The sequence below is a fragment of the Polypterus senegalus genome, chromosome 4 (genome assembly GCF_016835505.1).
Source record: "Polypterus senegalus isolate Bchr_013 chromosome 4, ASM1683550v1, whole genome shotgun sequence".
NCBI classification, from domain to species: domain Eukaryota; kingdom Metazoa; phylum Chordata; class Cladistia; order Polypteriformes; family Polypteridae; genus Polypterus; species Polypterus senegalus.
In genome coordinates, this window is record NC_053157.1 from 162,808,194 (window position 1) to 162,829,528 (window position 21,335).

Consider the following 21,335-nt stretch of genomic DNA (forward strand, 5'->3'; position numbering starts at 1 on the left):
CCCTACAAAAGGTTGCCATTGATTTCAGGCAAGATTGCTTTTCTCCTGGACAACTATACGTTGCATTCTCAAGAGTGAGCTCGCGCAGCTTCGTCATATTACAACCAGAGTGCTGAACTGACAACATGATATATAAAGAGAACTATAACAATCGTAATAAACGAACAATAAAACAGCAGAGAATCCGTGGATTAAATAAAAAGGCAGCTTCCTTGGCAAAGCAAGGAAAAAGGATGGCCTTATATGTTGTTCGTTTATAAAACAGCGGAGAAGCTGTGTAAAGGCTGCTTCACAAAAAACCAGCAGCGCCTTATATGAGCAGGCAGTCAGCTAAAGAAGGGAATCAATAAATATCTATAATCGTAATAAAAGAAAAAAAAATAGCCTACAAGCCGTGGATTAAATAAAGGAAATGGGTACCTGAACAGTAAAGTAAGTCTCGAATAGCTACACAATAACTATAACAATCGTAATAAACAAACAATAAAACAGTACAGAACCGCGAAGCAAGGAGAAACAACAGTCTTATATGGCGTTCGTTTATAAAGCAGCGGAGAAGCTGTGTGAAGGCAGCTACACAAAAAACAGCAGAGCGCCACACTCTGAATGTATTCCTGGCATCACCCTTATACCCTCTGATCTCCCATTTCAATTCAAATGCCTCAAATTTCCAGTAAGGCTCTGCTTCGCGATGACAATTAATAAGTCTCAGGGACACACCCTACAAAAGGTTGCCATTGATTTGAGGCAACATTGCTTTTCTCCTGGACAAAACTATATGTTGCATTCTAAAAAGTAAGCTCAGCGCACAGCTTGGTCATATTACAACCGGAGTGCTGAACTGACAACGTGGTATACAAAGAGATCCTTAACAGATAGTTATTGGTATATTTTCCCTCACTTTAAAAAGGTTTTCTTTTCTTCTTAATAAAAATTTAAAAGCAGCTCTTCGTCGCTGTGAAGCGCGGGGATTTTGCTATATACAGTATATATGTATATATATATATATATATGTGTGTATATATGTAGATATATATGTATATATGTAGATATATATGTATATATGTGTCTGTGTGTATATATATGTGTGTGTATATATGTATGTATGTGTATATATAGTGTATATATATATATTTATGTGTATATGTAGATATGTTTATATGTATATATGTATATGTATATATGTTTATATATGTGTGTCTGTGTGTGTGTGTGTATATATATATATATATATATATATGACAGCAACACTCATAACAGTGACAAAACAATTACATTGACAATCATGTTACATTATTTTTAAAATGTTTCCTTTTCTTTTTCATAACTTCTTTAACACACTACTTCTCTGCTGCAAAGAACGGGTATTTTGCTAGTATATATACACTATATATATATATATATATATATATATATATATTTATGTATTCCTGGTGTGGTGGAAAAGCTGGGCTCCAGGGTTGTTCAGGCAAGCCCTTTACCCGTGGCCCCCAACATAATCAGGGCGGTCGCCCCCTCGCCGGATGCCACAGTGCCCCACCGCCAGCGAAGACATGTCGGTCCGAGCGGCACTTCCTGAGAGGGCAGCACGTCCCCAGAGAGGGTCCTACTATGTCCCCAGGGTCCAACACGGCACCCTGGGACATCTCATTTCGGCACCCCCTCCGACGCCAACGCACCCCTCTGGTCTGCACCGCTCTCGCCTCCACTGTCCCTGCCAGTTGGGGCACCATCCGCTCTCTGGTGGGAGTCCTCCCGCGGAGCGGCCCGTTCCAGGAGGGCAGGTTCCTAACGGCGTCAGCCCCAGTACTCATCGGGGCTTCGGTCCTGTGGAAAGACAAATGGGAGGGCCAGAAGCACTGCCTGAACACTTGCACCGAGCGTCCCACCGGTTTCTGTACCGGCAGCGCTCTCCCACCCTACCGACAGCCCGCGACTTGCCTGTCTGGCTCCTCCGCACAGGTTCCATGCCCGTCCGTTCGTCATTGGCGGGACCGCTCTCGCAGGCGGCTCCTCCAGCCACCCAGGGGTTTCCCTCTGCCTCCGCAGAGGACAGCCCTTCACCGGAAGCGGGCACCCAGCGACACGTCCCATCCTATTGGAGGAGCCGGCATTCACCCCTCGGTTCCTCCTTTTCCTCTTGGACGCCCTGACGGTCTGGGTCTGAGAATGGCGAAAGCTCCAATCCAGCCCCATCTGCGTCCCTACAGAGCGACAGGAGACTGCCGCGGGCTTGGTACGCAGGGCGCTAGGACCCAGGGCACTCATCAGCTCCTGTCCTGCAAGCCCATGCGAACTCGTTGTCCTCGCTCCGTAGGCAGTCTGCCCCGCCGTGTAAGGCTGACCCCGAAGTGCCAGCCATTCCTAATACAGTCACGGCCGTTTTCGGCGAATCCCCCCTTATGCTGTACGGGGACGGCAAGACCTACCTTCCCCGCAGTACTCTGCCGGCCAAAGGCTCCAGCTTCGTGCCGATCCTCCGTGTTACACGGCGTCTTGCATGACGCGATCGCCATCCCCTTCAGCTTCTCCAGCTGGACGGCGAGAGCACTTAGCATCTGTAAGAAAGGCGACTCTGCGGGCTGAAAGGACTCCTCCGGCTCGCGCAGAGCCACCGGCGAAAACTGGGAAACAGACGTCGGTGGGCTTACCTGTCCGTCAGCCGCACTCGTCGTCTGCCTCCTGTGGGCCACTCCCTCTGGCCCAATCGGGTCTCCTCCCGGCACGAGACTGGCATTCCTTGGTCCCGCCTCTGTACCGTCATTGGCGGGCACACAAGACACACCAGCCAATCCCGTGCCTGTCAGCGGGCGGGACATCTGGCCCGCGACCATCTTGTCTCCCCTTCTCTGGGTGCAGTGGCATGCCTCCTGGCAGCCTCGCAGCTGCTGTGGTTCTTTGAGCTCCGATTTTGCAGCCTCCTCCGCTGCCGCCCTCGCGCTGCCGACAGCCCGTGGCCCGGCATGGTCCTGCTACGGACACGGATCCGTATCTAACCTACCTGTGGGAAATAAGGTAAGGCTGACCCCGAAGAGCCGTTTACTGCAGGGCAGGGCACTCACCTCCCGGATCCCGTCACTCCGAGGCCCCTGCCTCGGCGTGGCCTTCTGGGTCGCAACGCCGGCCTGGCCGTCCTTTTAGACAGCGTGACTTTCGGAGCCCGCTGCACTCTGGCAAAGCCCATTCTCCTTCCTCCACACCCGGGGAACATGGCCATTCTGCAGTCCGGCGGCAGTCCGTGAGGTAAACCACTCCCGCGGGGTTGTGCACAGGCCGCTCCTGCGGCGAGTGTGTGGGGTCCGCTGCTGCGCCGGGCCGTCCACAGAATCATTTATTTTGTATACAGGTCCCCACCTCGACCCAGGTGGAGCATCCTGCCGACTACGCCAGTTGTAAAAGGCGCTATATAGCGCCTGACCCGTCACAGACTTACGCAGAGGCACGTGTAAAACAAGTAGGTTTTTTATTTCTTTTCTTCAGCCATGGGGCACGCCTTCCCCATGTCCCACAGGCCCAACACAGTCCCAAAAGCACAAAACAGACTTTATACAACCCTTCCTGGCACAACCACTCCTCCCCGGCAACCTCGTCCTCTTCCTCCCGATTCTGGCCTCGAATGAAGGAGGGTTTGCCCGTTTATGGTCCACCCGGCAGTGCTCCAGGTGCCTGACCAGCTGGTCTTAACTGCACCTCTGGGTGGGGCTGGGAAGTCGTCCATTGTGGTGGCTCTCTGCAGCACCCCGTAGCAGCCACCACATCTACCAACCGGGCTGTGGTGGACTCCATGTCCCATGGAGCCACGGGGGAGGCATTGCACTGTCCATGGTGGCTCCCCCAGGACTTATGCAGCATAGGAGTCCCGGCCGGGCATGGGACCCAGCTGTCCGGCACTATATATATATATATATATATATATATATATATATATATATATATATATATATATATATATATATATATATATATATATATATACACTATATTGTGGGGTACAGCCCAGACACAGACAGGTAGACATGATATTTTTAGCACTACGCACGTTTATTTACAATTATTATTTACAATAGAGTGCACAACCCAGTGCCACAGCACCAATCACCCCTTAAGTCCAGGCCTCACAGTCCAATGCCTTTCACTTCTCTAGTCCGCCTCCATTCCTCTCCACCGAGCTCTTCCACCCAACTGCAGCCATCGAATGGAGGGAGGCGGCCCTTTTTAACCACACCCGGACGAGCTCCAGATGCTTCCCGACACTCCTCCGCTGACACTCCCCTGTGTGGCGGAAGTGCCGACTCCGCACCCGGAAATCCCCGTTCCTCTTCCCCCCAGCACTTCCAGGTGTGGCAGAAATGCTGAGGTTCAGGGCTCTCTAGGCATTGCCCCTGGCCCCTCCAGGGTTGAGCTTCCAAGTTCTCTACCCGTGGTCCCCAAAGCAACCAGGGCGGTCGCCCCGTCATGGTCTGGAGGAGGTGCAAGCCCTCCTCTGGTCTTCTTGGGTGTCCCGGCTGGGTAGTCTCCCCAGGCATTCGCCACTATATATATATATATATATATATATATATATATATATATATATATATATATATATATATATACACAGTGGGATGCAAAAGTTTGGGCAACTTTGTTAATAGTCATTATTTTCCTGTATAAATCGTTGGTTGTTACGATAAAAAATGTCAGTTAAATATATCATAGAGGAGACACACACAGTGATATTTGAGAAGTGAAATGAAGTTTATTGGATTTACAGAAAGTGTGCAATAATTGTTCAAACAAAATCAGGCAGGTGCATAAATTTGGGCACTGTTGTCATTTTATTGATTCCAAAACTTTTAGAACTAATTATTGGAACTCAAATTGGCTTGGTAAGCTCAGTGACCCCTGACCTACATACACAGGTGAATCCTATAATGAGAAAGAGTATTTAAGGGGTCAATTGTAAGTTTCCCTCCTCCTTTAATTTTCTCTGAAGAGTAGCAACATGGGGTCACAAAACAACTCTCAAATGACCTGAAGACAAAGATTGTTCACCATCATGGTTTAGGGAAGGATACAGAAAGCTGTCCCAGAGATTTAAGCTGTCTGTTTCCACAGTTAGGAACATATTGAGGAAATGGAAGACCACAGGCTCAGTTCAAGTTAAGGCTCGAAGTGGCAGACCAAGAAAGATTTGGGATAGACAGAAGCGACAAATGGTGAGAACAGTCAGAGTCAACCCACAGACCAGCACCAAAGACCTACAACATCATCTTGCAGCAGATGGAGTCACTGTGCATCGTTCAACCTTTGGCGCACTTTACACAAGGAGATGCTGTATGCGAGAGTGATGCAGAGGAAGCCTTTTCTCCGCCCACAGCACAAACAGAGCCGCTTGAGGTCTGCTCAAGCACATTTGGACAAGCCAGCTTCATTTTGGAATAAGGTGCTGTGGACTGATGAAACTAAAATTGAGTTATTTGGGCATAACAAGGGGCGTTATGCATGGAGGAAAAAGAACACAGCATTCCAAGAAAAACACCTGCTACCTACAGTAAAATATGGTGGTGGTTCCATCATGCTGTGGGGCTGTGTGGCCAGTGCAGGGACTGGGAATCTTGTCAAAGTTGAGGGACGCATGGATTCCACTCAGTATCAGCAGATTCTGGAGACCAATGTCCAGGAATCAGTGACAAAGCTGAAGCTGCGCGGGCTGGATCTTTCAACAAGACAACGACCGAAACACTGCTCAAAATCCACTAAGGCATTCATGCAGAGGAACAAGTACAACGTTCTGGAATGGCCATCTCAGTCCCCAGACCTGAATATAATTGAAAATCTGTGGTGTGAGTTAAAGAGAGCTGTCCATGCTTGGAAGCCATCAAACCTGAATGAACTAGAGATGTTTTGTAAAGAGGAATGGTCCAAAATACCTTCAACCACAATCCAGACTCTCATTGGAACCTACAGGAAGCGTTTAGAGGCTGTAATTTCTGCAAAAGGCAGATCTACTAAATATTGATTTCATTTCTTTTTTGTGGTGCCCAAATTTATGCACCTGCCTGATTTTGTTTGAACAATTATTGCACACTTTCTGTAAATCCAATAAACTTCATTTCACTTCTCAAATATCACTGTGTGTGTCTCCTATATGATATATTTAACTGACATTTTTATCGTAACAACCAACGATTTATACAGGAAAATAATGACTATTAACAAGGTTGCCCAAACTTTTGCATCCCACTGTATATATATATATATATATATATATATATATATATATATATATATATATATATATATATATACATATACATTTTTAAAAACACAAATACATATTTTCTGCATTTTTATGCTAAACATGACTGGTATGTCATGTTGCCTGATGTTATTAATTATTCAGTGCTCATTACTGAATGTGTAAGAGAAAAAATTATATGAGATTTCAGAGAGCTCCTTACCTGCAGGATTGAAAGAAGGTGGACTGTGAGCACTTCACAGTCCGGATGGGGTGGGAAGTTTGGGAGTAGGGTGGATAGGGCTAGATGTTTGAGTAGCAGCAGTTTGTATCCTTTCAGAAACAGGGAGAAGACTTTATTTCGAAATGAATAAACCAGAACCCCATACAGGTGTTGCTATATTTAGTTCTTCAATAAACAAGCCTGTTATGATCTTGTGGCAGTGTTACCAAGAGGACCTCAAGTCCCAGCAATCAGCAGGGGTCTGCAGTTGCTGATGGGAGATCAGCATGCACTTTTAAAAGAAGTTGGTTATCAGCTTCAGACTCCACAAGTAAATTAAACAGTGCAGATAAAGATACAGCAGTCTTTGACTGACAGCATTTCAGTTATATTTGTCAAAAAAGTTGTCTTTTTGAGTAATGCTGGAGTGTACTTTGTTTGCAGATTGCATATTCAGATATAATGCAATTTGTACATCCAAGATGTGCATATCTTAACTGATGATATTCTCTATATATAATTTATTGATTGTTCCATACTACTAGCATAAGATTTCAGCAGTTGGGAGTACTCTGGTTACCACGGGATATTTCACTCACTGACTAAACGGCTCTTAATAAATTTGTGCCAAATTAGAAACAACAATTTGCAGTATTTGAACAAAAATAAGTGGAAAAAAACACTGGAGTCTCAAAATGTTTCATAATTATTATTGGGCTGTTTTCCACCTGAATTGGCTAGGCACATCAAATTTAAGATTTTTCCAAAAAATTAAATATGACAGAAAAATGTTTGTACTTTGTTAAAGAAAGTGAAATATTATGTAATAGGTGACTTTCTAGATAAAATCTTGATCACTTTGTATGTATATAGTCGAATGCATGATTTAAAAATTACAGGTGCAAACATAATATGTTGATTGAACCAAACTGATTAACTGAAACAGCAGTGTAGAACGAATCAAATTGGTGGAAGGACAACAAAACTAAAAGGTGGGTGTGCCCCAGCTGTGATGGCTTAACTTTCAACTCATCAGTTGTTACACCAAGGCTAGAGTTAACATAACAATAATGCACAGGTAGTCATCCTGCATTTGCATTGTCTCTCCCAAGGAGAAATTCTAAGTAAGACAAGAGTTTCAAGATGTGTTGTCCAAGCTTTTATGAAGGAGTAGGACCAGAAATGCATTGGTGGGCCATGGAAACTAAACACAACAAACAAGAAATACTGTACATCAAATTGATATCCCTTCAAAATTGAAAGAATTCCAGCACTGGTATCAGCTCTGAACTCACTGAAACCAAAGTACATCACCTGCTGTTTGGAGTAGTCTAATCAAAAGTGATCTTCTTCCAAAAAAGATATTGTACCAAGTGGAAGCTAACCCAACAGACTCAGTTATGCTCAGAATCAAATGGACTGGGGTGCCGAACTGTGGCAGAAAGTGCTCTGGACTGACAAATGAAAATTTGTTCCTAAAGAACAAAAAATGCAAAAATTCAAAAACGATGTGTTGCAAATGAGGTTAGAATCAAAAATGACTCATTTCCTGAAAACTTGAAATAAGTTTCAGCCTTACTGAGGCACAAAAAAGGAAGGCTCAGGATTAAACCAATACAATCTATAATAATCTTCCACAAATTTACAAAGATTTAAAAAGAGGGAGAGGAACTATAAAACCTCTTGCTCTTAAATAACAAAACAAAGGTAATTTATTTTGAAATATTTATTACATTGAATGAATGCAAAAAACAAATAAAGCAAATGAAAAAAGTGTAACAAAAGGGTCTGCCTAAAAGGGCAATCCAGTGCAAACAAAACAGATCCACAATTCAATAATTCAAAATCCACAATACAGAGAAAATTAATTTAAAAAACAGAAAAATCCAAATAGTACACACAACAAATTTAACCACAAAAAGATCTATGCTGCTCAGTCCAAAATAAAGGCTGACAAGGGATCCTCAGCTGTAGCATCAGGTAGAACCTGCAACCTGTGCCTTCACATAAATTTGACAGAGTACATAACAAAATACACTAATAAACATCAAAATAAAATGACATTAATCTAAATAATGATCAATACATAAAATATAAATAAACCAAAAACATAATCTACAGTACAATATGTAAAATAGCAATGTAAAAGAAACAAAAACTATTGATAAAAAGAACAATATGCAATATAATAATTCAAAAACAACAAAAAAAACTGACAAAAGTTCAATACACTAAGAGATAACAGGCAGAGGTTCTCTTCAGGTTTGAGGCTGCATTTCTACAAAAAAAGACTGCTCATCTGGTCAGAAAGAATGCAATTCTCAGTGATGAGTGCAAGAAGATTTTCATCCATCATGTGGTTTCATCAGGAAGGCGTCTGATCAGATCAAGCTTCATCCTCTCCAAACACACTACCATAGTCATAAACCATCTTAGGCAGAAAGAAAGAAGGATAAGGAGTTCTATACCATATGACCTGGCCTCCACAAAGCCCTGATTGTAACATTGTGAAGGCTGTCTGAGATTACCTGGGGATACAGAGGCAAGTGAGATAGCCAAACTCTGCAGAAGAAGTATGGCAAATTCTCTAGGATGCTTGGAACAAAAATTGCAGCCAGTTTTCTTCACCTTAGAAAATGGATGTGATTCTAAAAGCAAAAAATGAATTCTTTTTTTTTTTTTTGTTTTTTTTTACTGCTTACTGCTCTCTAAGGTCAATTTTTTGATATTTTTAGTTTTTGTTTTCTTTGAAAGCATCTTTGCTTTGTAAGTTTTTTTTATAGGTGCTTAAGACTGTGTGTGATGAGCTTACGTGTTTTCAACTGAGCTCCAAAGCTTTTTGGGGTATTTTGTTTTATTCCCAAAGATCTACATCCTGTATTAGGCCATGTTCCACTGCTACTCTTCCCCTTTGTTTTCAAAAGCAAAATTTTCTTCCAGGATGTCCATGGCACATACAGGGCTTACTATCCACTAGGTGTGCCCATCATCCCACACTGACATAAAAAGGCACACTGTCTTTGCCAGTATAGGTTTTTGTGCCCCTCCCCACCACCTTCTTTCTCTAGCTTCTCCCCTGTCTCGGATATTACATACATATCTGCCAATACCTTGCTAACTAGGCAATCCTCCCATCTTTGACATCTGACACGTTTCTAGAAGCATTTGGTAATGAAAGCAGTATATGGACATAGAGGAGTGGGTGATAGTGCTTTCAAAAAGTGGGCAGTTTTTATCTGCATGTGCACTGCCTCGTTTTAAAAATGAATGCTTCTCTTTTTTTCTGCTGCCTCCTTTGGACTTGGGCTGTTGAAGTTTAAAGATGGTATCTTCTGTAAGTGGGTCTTTAATGAACAGGGGAATAATTTGATTTCTCGTGTGATATGAGCTGAAAATAGGCAGTTGCAAGAGCAGGTAAAGAAAACTTGCTCCTTTAAAGCACTGCCACATGTTCACTTACTGACTGTCCACAAAATACTTTCATTGCCTTATGCTTCTTGAAGCGTGCAGAAAATCTCACTAAATGTTTTATCGACTTTTAAGCAAAACTTACTGAATATCCCCTGCCTGGCTCAGAGTGTTATTCTCTTGTGATGCAGGCAGTGCCCTTCTCCATAATCTATCACAACTCTCCGGTCATCTTTTTATAAATGTGTTTTATTTGTTACAGATACAACAAATTGTGGATTGTAAAGAATTCTAGCAAGTATGCCAACCCACTGCACTCGTATTCATTTATCTAAACATACTGTACCTCTTTGTTTAAGCTATCCCAAACTACTTAGTCTGCTTTTTTTTAAATATGAGAGATTTAACAATACACACTTAAACCTTCAATAGGAGCTCAAATCAGTTTGCAAATGTGACTTGCATAACAGTCTAAGGCAGAGCAGAAAAAAATGCGATTAATCTGCTAAGGGTCCTCAATGCATCAATGAGTTAACTAGAATATAACTGGGGACTCCAGTTTAAAAACACGATGCCTCAAGCATGTGACATTTCTTGTAAATGTGTAATGCTGAACGTAAAATTGTTATTATAACCTTGGTATAATTATTCTAGTCACACTGTAGATGTGATGTGGTGAAATTATGCATTGCGAATACCTAAGCTCCCCCTAGCCTTCCAACTCAATCAACTACTGCATAGCTTCAAGAGTCAGTTAGATCAGCATCATAAGATTTGTGTACTTCTTAAATTTCTTTGAAAGTAATACTGGAGGTCTGCTCTGGTTGCATAAGCCAGTGATTAGGTCTTTGTTATCCAATGTTTTACTCACTCATACGGATCACAGTGCAGCCTGAAACACACAGCCTAAAAAAATGCACCATCAGTTTTCTCTTTTTGCTATTCTGGGAGAATGTCTTCTCATCAATTCATGTTTGTTTTGACATGCAGAAAACACCTGCTAGCAGTTACCTTGATGCACCTGATTAATTATTCATCAAACATGCCATCAGCATGTGCAGAGCATAGCGTGTGAATTTTGCATGGGTAACAGAAGAAATCTTTGGAGACAAAAAGCATGCAGCAGAGATTTTCTTTTTTTAACTTATCACAGTAACTTGTTTAATGCCGCCTGACAGGTATAATGAAATAATTGCATTCCATCCATACATATGCTCTATTTTTACTGCACTGCGTAGTACAAGATGTTAAAGAAACAAATACATGGAACACAACAACAGCTGACAGAACAATTCTGCTACAAATTAAAACCCTTTATATAGAAAATGTTGGTCTAACATGCTTAGCATCACAAATGCAAAAAGATTGGAAGATGCAGTGCAGCTAAAGATGCTGAAATATAAAAACGCTCTTAACAGCATGCAATTGATTGCATAACCAAGGATGGATCTTTAAAAGACTATGAAACATTTGCCTTTAGATCACTTTTCGAGGCAGCAAGCATCCATCTATTATTTTTTACACTGTTTTCACCATTACAAGATTGTAAGGAGGCAGGGTGTTTCTGCCAAACTGTCCCTGGATGCGACACCTTAACCTCTCTTAGCGCACTGAAGCAAAGCTACACCCTCATGCAAAGCAGGAAATTCTGAAATGCTTCAGCCTGAGCGCCAGGAACCACAAGGAAGCACCAGGGGGATGACAGCCTAATGATAGCTGCTTTTCTTTCATAAGCAGTAACTCTGAATGAGGACTTAATTGTCATTAGTTACATTAAATGTAGACAGGAGACATCTGTATGGTCACCCACAGACTCAAGTAGATTACCCACGTGTTAGGTATTTATTGTCCTTTTTGCTACATTTTACACTACTATTTCTGCCAACTTCTTTAATAATTGCCCATTATGGATTGACATTTCCCAGTGCCTTTGAGCCAAGTACACATTACCCATGAGCCAGTATGCTTGCTACTTAATTCTGTCTAAAACCCAAATAGATGCTAAACATCTAAAGTTGGAGTTGAAATCGACTGGGTACAGGCTGGTTTACTTCAAAATGAAAAGAGTCATAATCAATCAGAGACATTATACCACTACGGCTTCGTTGAAATACCATTATGGTGGCACAAGATTCAAATACAAAGTACAGTAGAACCAATAATGCAAGGACACTGCAGGTTGAAATGAAACATAAAATGAAACAGGAACCAGGCTTTGGTTTGGTTTTCCTTGCATTCTGGTTACAAGTGGTAATAAATATATTACACTTACCAGTTAACTTTAAATCCTCTGGAGTACCAAGAGGAAATACAAACACCATATTGCTACACACAATAAACATTATGTAATTGCATTAATAAAAGAAAAACATAAGCAAAAATAAACTTTGTCAAATCAAATCAAAATAAAAATAAACTCCAGAGTCTTTGGGTGCAAAAAAGAACATACAATACATACAAATACCCATATAAAAAGGTGTTAATATACAAGTACGCAGTATGCTGCTTTGATATTTTGACTATGCCTTCTGGTTTAGTTTTCTGGCTCTGATGTTTGGTTTTGAAAATTTCCTTTAGTGTTCTGACCCCTGCTTATTTAAAAAGTATTCTTTTTGGCATATTTCTTTTGGGCTTCCATATCCTGGTTAATTCCACTCATTTTCTACCATCCTTGCATGGTGTTTATAACAATGAGATTGAGAAATGCTATAGATGAAATTAAATGAAATTTGGTTGCCAGTGTAGCTGTTGAATTGTGATGCAGAGGTCTTCTTTTCATAGTAAGGTAGGAATTATAAGGTCATAACAATATTTTAGAGCAATTTTGATAAGAACCAGCCATTTAGCCAAGCAAATCTGATGAGTTTTGCTGCAGAAAAGGCCATTTAGCTTAGCATGCCTACAAAACTAATGTTAACCAAATAATGTTGTGGTCTTAAGGTTCCCAAGATGCCTTTTTCAATTAACCTTTAAGTGTAACATTCTCATGTAAATGCCAAGCAATTCTCAAGCTAAGTGATTACAGGACACTAGAGTTACGGGACATTATGATATCAAATGTTCATTCTTTCACATGAACAGCTGCCCTCTTATACATTATGATGCTCTATGTAAGAAAGCTCAGAGCAGAATATACTTTCTGAGAAGGTTGGCATCCTTCAACATCTGCAGTAAGATGCTGCAGATGTTCTACCAGACGGTTGTGGCGAGTACCCTCTTCTACGCGGTGGTGTGCTGGGGTGGCAGCATAAAGATGAAAGACGCCTCACGCCTGGACAAACTTATTAAGAAGGCAGGCTCTATTGTAGGATTAAAGTTGGACAGTTTAACATCTGTGGCAGAGCGACGGGCATTAAGCAAACTCCTGTCAATCATGAATAATCCACTGCATCCACTTAACAGTGTCATTTCCAGGCAGAGGAGTAGCTTCAGTGACAGACTTTTGTCACTGTCCTGCTCCACTGACAGACTGAGGAGATCGTTCCTCCCCCACACTATGCGACTCTTCAATTCCACCCGGGGGAGTAAATGCTAACATCAATTTTATTTTAATTCTTTTCATTTTTATTACTATTTAATTTAATATTGTTTCTTTGTATCAGTATACTGCTGCTGGATTATGTGAATTTCCCCTTGGGATTAATAAAGTATCTATCTATCTATCTATCTATCTATCTATCTATCTATCTATCTATCTATCTATCTATCTATCTATCTATCTATCATGTTCAATGAATGATACTATGTAAATAACAATTAAACACTTGTATGAGACGTATAGATCAAAATACATTCTATATATGAAGAAATATTTTCTAACACAATTTACTCCATTTCTGGTGTCCCTGTTACAAGGCACTATCCCTGACTTCAAAAGTAATTTAATGACTTTGTCAGAAGTGAATCTTGGACGATATTTAAAGTCTTGAGTCAGCATGTAAAAAAATATATAAAAAGAGAGTGAGAGACAAATGGGAGGTGAGTTTAGAAGTGCTTTGTGCTGAGTTTATTGGCATGTAAATGAGCCATCCCACTGGACCAACAAGGGTTCAAGGGTTAGATATAAAAACAATTAAGTATAAAGAGCTGCAGGTTTGGTTGTTTTGTATTGTTCCTATTTCTTTTTTGTGTTGTACTTTTTTTCCTTTGGTCTTTCCTTTGAATTTAATAAATTCTCAATTTTTTTAATTTATTTTGGTCTCCTTAGTATTATTCTGTGTGTCAGAAGGGTCATTGGTAGAGCAACACACATTACACTAGATATCTGATCTGGACATTGTGAGGGGCTGTGCACAGAATTGAAATATTAAACAAGTTTTTGGACATTTGGTATCTGTCTGTCTTTGTTATGGGGGCTGAACTTCCTCCGCCCATAACTTTTAGCATTAAACACAACTTCAGGAGATAGTTTGGTTTTGGTCCCACATTGCAGACACATTTTGCAAGATTCATAACATTTCAGAGGACAGACAGAGTGCATTCATACTATACTCCATAGTGCAATAAAACTGAATGGTTGATTAGACCATTTATTACACTCTCTACATTTAAAACCTGACCAGGGTATCGCTCTTAGTATTATTCAGTAAATGAAAGAAGGAAAATCATGAAAAAAAGAAGCAATTAGAAATCTGGATAGACAAATGCTGACTTATTAGCCATGGTACCTGTTGAAGACAGGAAATAGAATAATTTAAAAATATTTGCTATCTCTTGACCTTTGTGTACTTTCAGCGCCTTTCCTCTGTATGAACGTCTCTTATCTGGTGCTCCCTCTCTCAAGAGCATTCCCAAAAAGTTCTCAGACTCTGTCATCATTTTCAAGGCACCTTTCTCACCACCTGTCCGGCTTTATACTTTCCATGATTGAAGTGTGTGCCTTTAGACATCCTCGTGTGACTCACACTTGCACTTTCATTGCGTCACCAAATCCAAGCTGACCAATCAGATTGGCCTGTGGAACTGAATTCACAGACTTTAGTGTTTCCTTATATAGTTTATAGATAGTATAAAATACTTAGGAACACAGAGTAAATTTTATGTATTGATTGTTACCATATACGAAAAAGGTCAGCATTCCTTTAAAAATCTCATAACACATAATCACCAGATTGCAGAACATGAACTAAGCAGGGATGCACACTTTACTACAATATGCAATAAAGCATTTCTTACCAAACAATACTAAGACAGGTACTCTATTATAATTGGTGAGATTTGTAATGCCAAACATTGCTAGTGGTTCTCATGTACACTACAGGCAGGATTTCAAATCATTTATTTTAAATGTAAATACTACATTAACATGCACTATTTAGTACAGGTGGGGCAAATCAGAATATTACACTACTGTTACATTTTTAGTTTTGACATATCACTAATATTAAGAAGTATTGTGATAGTTTTTTTTTTCTTAATCATTTTTTACAAAATGTATCTGTATACTAGTACCAGTGAAGGGATTCAAGTAATTGTAATATGAAATCACTGGGAATGTAAAAGCAATATTTTTATTGGTAAATGCATAACAAAATGCATTCCAACAGATCATAGGCCACAAGCATACATGCACATACATGGACTACTACTTTGATTTTTGTTTTACTAAATTCTCTGTCCATATATAAGCTGAGTGTTTATCCTCATCCTCATTTTGAATTTTAAAATGTTACATAAAAAAGAGCTTAAAATTAAAAATTTTATATTATAATCAAACACTCCAGCATGCTACAAACTAAAGCTATCTCTCTGTATTTTTAGATAGCTATCAATGTTTGAAAGAGGCAAGCCACTGCATCTGACAATTTCCATGTCATGCACATGCATGAAAAAAAAATACTTGGAAAAAGAAAAAGTCAGAGTGTGCAATAGAGCAGAGGAACTGAGGACAAAGTTTTTCAGTGACTAAGTTCACTAACACACTGATACCAATCAATCAGTAAATACACAGGGAGAACATGAAAACTCCATGCAGACCCTGGAGCTATGAGACAGAAGTGACAGCTCTGCGTTACCAACCTACCTATGTAAAAACATCTGCAATGATCTTAGTAAAATCTAACTTTGTTAAACTTGGATGAATTGCCATTGCTAAAGTGTCCCTAGGGTGTCTATGTCTGTGTCTGTGTGTTTGTCCTGCGTTGGACTGCTGTCCTACCTAGGGATTGTTCCTGCCTTGTGCACTATGCTTGCTGGGATAGACTCCAGGTGCCTCGCAATCCTGTCCTGAATAGGTAAGGAAGATGGTTGGATGGATGGATAGATGACTATAACATTTCTTGTCACCTGACTGCATACTAACTATGTGAATGTTCAATATTCTCTCTCACCAAAGTACATTAGGCCTCAGCAGACATCTTACCGAAGAAATGAAATAAGATTCCATATTGTAAAAGAATATAAGAGATTGTAACTGATTCTTTTTAGTTAATATTGTCTCGTTGACTGCAGCAGTTAACATCTGGGCATCAACATTCAATGTCAATAAAGGTGCTTGGAGATGACTTTCAGAGGTGAATCCACGCTCCTAGCCCTGAAGGGTGTGTTGGTGGAAAATAAGCAGCAAAGTGAAGTGTGTAGCCAGTCTCATTTAAAATGGCAAAATCTCGCAACAATGATTTGAGTTTTGCTTTTTTTCCCTCTCTTAAAATTACATGGAAACGCTCTTTTGCAAAATAGGTGTAATGCCAAGATGAGAATCAGTACTTCATAATATGTTTGGCTTGAAAAAAGGACATATTTGGTAAGATTAAGGTTTTTTGACAAAACTGCAGCCTAGTAGCCATAATGTCCATTATAGAATGCAGAAGTAGGATAGTTTTTTTCAACCATCCATTATCCAACCCGCTATATCCTAACTACAGGGTCATGGGGGTCTGCTGGAGCCAATCCCAACCAACATAGGGCGCATGGCAGGAAACAAACCCCGGACAGGGTGCCAGCCCACTGCAGATAGTTATTTTTTAATTTTTTAAATGTGCTTTACTTTAGAATGTAAGTTCATGTGGCATACTAATATGTTGTACCATGATGGTGAAGAAATAACAATGACTTGAGAAATGCTAAACTTATCCTTTAACATGGCACTTTTATCAGCATTTCACGACTGAAACAAGCTCAACACATTTGGCATATGTATGAAAGTAAGTATTAAGTAAAATTATGCTTTGAAAACCAGACTTATTTACCTACACATGGTAGAATAGAATAAATACAATTGGAAATAATTAACATATAATTATATGAATACAAACCAAGTTTAATGCTGAAATAAGCATAAATACCTAAGACTAATGTGCAACTGGAAAGAGCAAAAAGAATGACACAATACTAATTAAATTAATGAATTCCCTCTAAAAATATCACTATTAAGTGCATTTTATCTTTCTGCATGCAGACAATTATTATTAAATAGAAATAGCTCAACTAATTTGATAGAGTGAGACTAGTAAGATACTGATTAAACGAGGCGTCATTGCAAGATAATGTTTAGCTGTAATTATACCCATAATTTGCTTTTATGAAGGAAGAATCCGTTTGTTAGATAATAATCATTTGTTTAGGAGATTTTTTTCAGAATATTCTACACATCTACAGATAGAAATAAAGGTATATTTTTTAAGAGTTTAACAGTCAAGTTAATGATCAGATACACATATGTATCATGACCAGTGGCAAATTCACTCTAATCATCTCAATAGTTATATTCTTCCTTAAGTGATCTGCTTGAGCTACATTACGTTTCATCAAGAATCAGGCAGTGCACTGCAAATATTCTATAAGTAGAATAATACGTACAGTCTATCAGAGAAAATGGAGAAATCAGAACAGTCATGGCTGATGCATAGTAAGCCAAAAGAACACAAGCAAAGGGGTGAAAGCCAAGAACTCACAAAATAAAACTTCATATTGAGGGCAGGATGAAATAGGGTCTGTTTTATTTGCTATTTTATATGCTGGTCACTAATGTCTAATTTTATGTGTTTTCTTTTTTGTTTTTCTTGGTACTCAACGTTGGCACTATGCACATCCCCACTATGCACACAGGATTATCCCCTTAATGGAGACACGTTCATAGAACGTAGAATGCCCAGATCGCTGAGCTGTCTTTTGGCTTTGTAAACCCTCAAAGGTTTATCTTCTCCGACATTCTGCCATATGGGGTTTCTATTGTCCTTTCCTTCCTGACCATCTGACAACAGTTTGCTTTATTAAACTGGACTTTATGATTCTCTACTATTATAAATACTTGCTCTTTAGTTTTACTTCCTGTTTTAACTAATTACCAAGATAATTAAATGGGCATGAAGGCTCAGTTATGGGATACACTCTATGCTCTCTGGATGTAGTAGGAAAGGAGAGAATTAAAACAAAACGGAGTGCTAATATTAACAATGCTGCACATCCTCTCTCTGACATGTAACACTGAGTACTTTCAGCCAACAAATTATTCCGCAGAAGTGTGCCAAGAAATGCTACTGGGGATCCTTTATACCAACTGCAAAAATTCATAATGATTCCTCACTGTGACTATGACTGCCAATTAAAATGTCTTCTTTTCTTCCTTTTTTTTTTTACTTCTGGTGTGTGTTAAGACCATAGTGTTGTGTGTGTGTATATACAGTATTTATGCATCTATCTATTTATGTATTTATTCATTTTAAGAGCTTCTGCTAAAAGAATCCTTTTTAATAAGGTAATGGAAGTAGCATAGTGGCATGGCATTTGAATTTAAAGATATAATTTTGGGGCATTGAATGCCTACACCCGAACTAGGGAGGTGAGTGCAGTTTTAGCTCTCAGAGGTGTTGTGGAGGTCACCAGATTTAGTGATCTAACAGTCACTCTTGACTAATGTTTCATTTGCTGAATAAATATTTGATGTCAAGTTCTAAGGCAACAGTCTGTTATGATAGAAATAACTACACTTTGATTGTCCTGGCTTGGCCCGTTACTCCTTTGCTATGAACTGGTATAATGAAACACAAGAAGAGGATATTACCTCAGAGTAACAGGCTCTGACCCTGACATGACTGAAGAAGAAAAGATAGAAGATCCCATGAGTAATCGCAACTGTGATCTGGCATGAAAGGTCACATAAGGGTTTGGTTGGTAAACTTCTGAGTCATTGAATGACCCTAAGCAAGTCTCTTAACCTGCCTGTGCATCAACTGTAAAGGAAAACATGTGTAAACAGCTGTAATATGTCCTAATATTGTTAGCCATCTTGAATAAAGGAAAATGCCAGTTATGCAATAACCATTGTGGAGGACGGGCGGGACCCTTGCCCCGCTAGGATGCCTCCACAAATGCAATACAATTTATTTTTGAATAACCCAAAATCACACAAGAAATGTCACAATGGGCTTTAATAGGTTGAGCATGCAGTAGGTGTCAAAAAGAAGGGGTTCAATACAATACAATACACAAAACAGAACAAATCCTCAATGCAGTATAAAAACAAAAATTTTACAAGTACGAATTTAACAGTAGATGATATCACATAATATGATTTGGATTTGTTTCGAGTCCTGGAGACCTCAGCCATCAAGCTGCCTCTCCCATATGGCCATTCCACAGCTGAAACAGCGCTGGGCCAGCCAATCCGATGAAAGGACCCCTCTACCCCACAATTCCTGCGATCCTCCATCAGGGATGACTTTACCTTAGGCAGGCAAAACAACTTGGCAGGTGGGCCGTGGCACCAAGTGGCACATTTGAGTACTGAGAAGAGAAACAGAATAGGTGAGGGTTTTTAACAAATTATAATTATCATGTTACTTATGTTTTAGTGCTAATGACTAAACAACAGAGATGCAGTCTGTACAGTTAATCAGCAGCTCTAGTCAAGATACGCTAAACTGAAGCAGTCTGGGATTTAAAAGCTGAGACCGAAGGGGCATCTCTTATAGTAGCAGGCAGACCATTCCACAGTTTAGAGACCCTGTAACTAAAAGCTCAACCTCCCACTGTTATTTTATAAATCCTTGGAACCATAAGCAGACCAGCATCTTGAGATCTTAATGTTCGCTCTGGTTTGTAAGTCATGATAAGTTCAGGCAAGTATGCCGGACTTTGGCCATTTAATGCTTTATATGTTAAAAGGAGGATTTTGAAATCTGCCCTAAACTTAACCAGGAGCCAGTGCAAGGATTTAAGAACTGGAGTTATGTGTTCGTATTTTCTTGTTCTTGTAGTAATTCTTGCAGCAGCATTTTGGATTAACTGGAGGCTGTATAAAGAACAGTTTGAACATCCAGTGAACACCGCATTGCAGTAGTCAATCCTACTAGAAATTACAGCAGTGCAGATGAGCAGAGAGCTGAAGAGACTAGCTACACCGATTCCTCTCCCATTTGGGCAGAGGCAGTGGTGCTGTAAGAATTATGTTTTTGGACTTCTCTAGCACCTTCAACACCATCCAACCTCTGCTCCTTAGGGACAAGCTGACAGAGATGGGAGTAGATTCACACCTGGTGGCATGGATCGTGGACTATCTTACAGACAGACCTCAGTATGTGCGTCTCAGGAACTGCAGGTCTGACATTGTGGTCAGCAACACAGGAGCGCCACAGGGGACTGTGCTTTCTCCGGTCCTGTTCAGCCTATATACATCGGATTTTCAATACAACTCGCAGTTCTGCCACGTGCAAAAGTTCACTGACGGCACTGCTATCGTGGGCTGCATCAGGAGTGGGCAGGAGGAGGAGTATAGGAAGCTAATCAAGGACTTTGTTAAATGGTGTGACTCAAACCACTTACACCTGAACACCAGCAAGACCAAGGAACTGGTGGTGGGTTTTAGGAGGCCCAGGCCCCTCATGGACCCCATGATCATCAGCTGGGAGTGCAGCTGGATGATAAATTGGACTGGACTGCCAATACTGATGCTCTGTGTAAGAAAGGTCAGAGCCAACTATACTTCCTTAGAAGGTTGGCGTCCTTCAACATCTGCAATAAGATGCTGCAGATGTTCTATCTGTTGTGGCAAATGCCCTCTTCTACACGGTGGTGTGCTAGGGAGGCAGCATAAAGAAGAAGGACGTCTTACACCTGGACAAACTAGTGAGGAAGGCAGGCTCTATTGTAGGCACGGAGCTGGACAGGTTGACATCCATGGCAGAGCGACGGGCGCTGAGCAGGCTCCTGTCAATCATGGAGAATCCACTGCATCCACTGAACAGTGTCATCTCCAGGCACAGGAGCAGCTTCAGCGACAGACTGCTGTCACTGTCCTACTCCACTGACAGACTGAGGAGATCGTTCCTCCCCCACACTATGCACTGTTCAATTCCACCCCTAAACGTTAACATTATTTAAAGTTATTGTCTGTTTTTTGCATTTTTATTACTCTTATTGTTTTTTGTATCAGTATGCTGCTGCTGGATTATGTGAATTTCCCCTTGGGATTATCTATCTATCTATATGCACTTTAAATGAAATGCTAGAGTCAAAGATAACTCCGAGATGGCGGGCTGATTCAGT

At 40.5% G+C, this 21,335-nt stretch overlaps 1 protein-coding gene across 2 annotated transcripts in view; it reads right to left on the reverse strand.

Annotated features, from left to right (window-relative positions):
- Positions 1-21,335, reverse strand: part of ppargc1a (peroxisome proliferator-activated receptor gamma, coactivator 1 alpha) — a 1,188,791-nt gene that overhangs the window by 1,006,384 nt on the left and 161,072 nt on the right. The gene's annotated exons all lie outside the window — the stretch shown is intronic.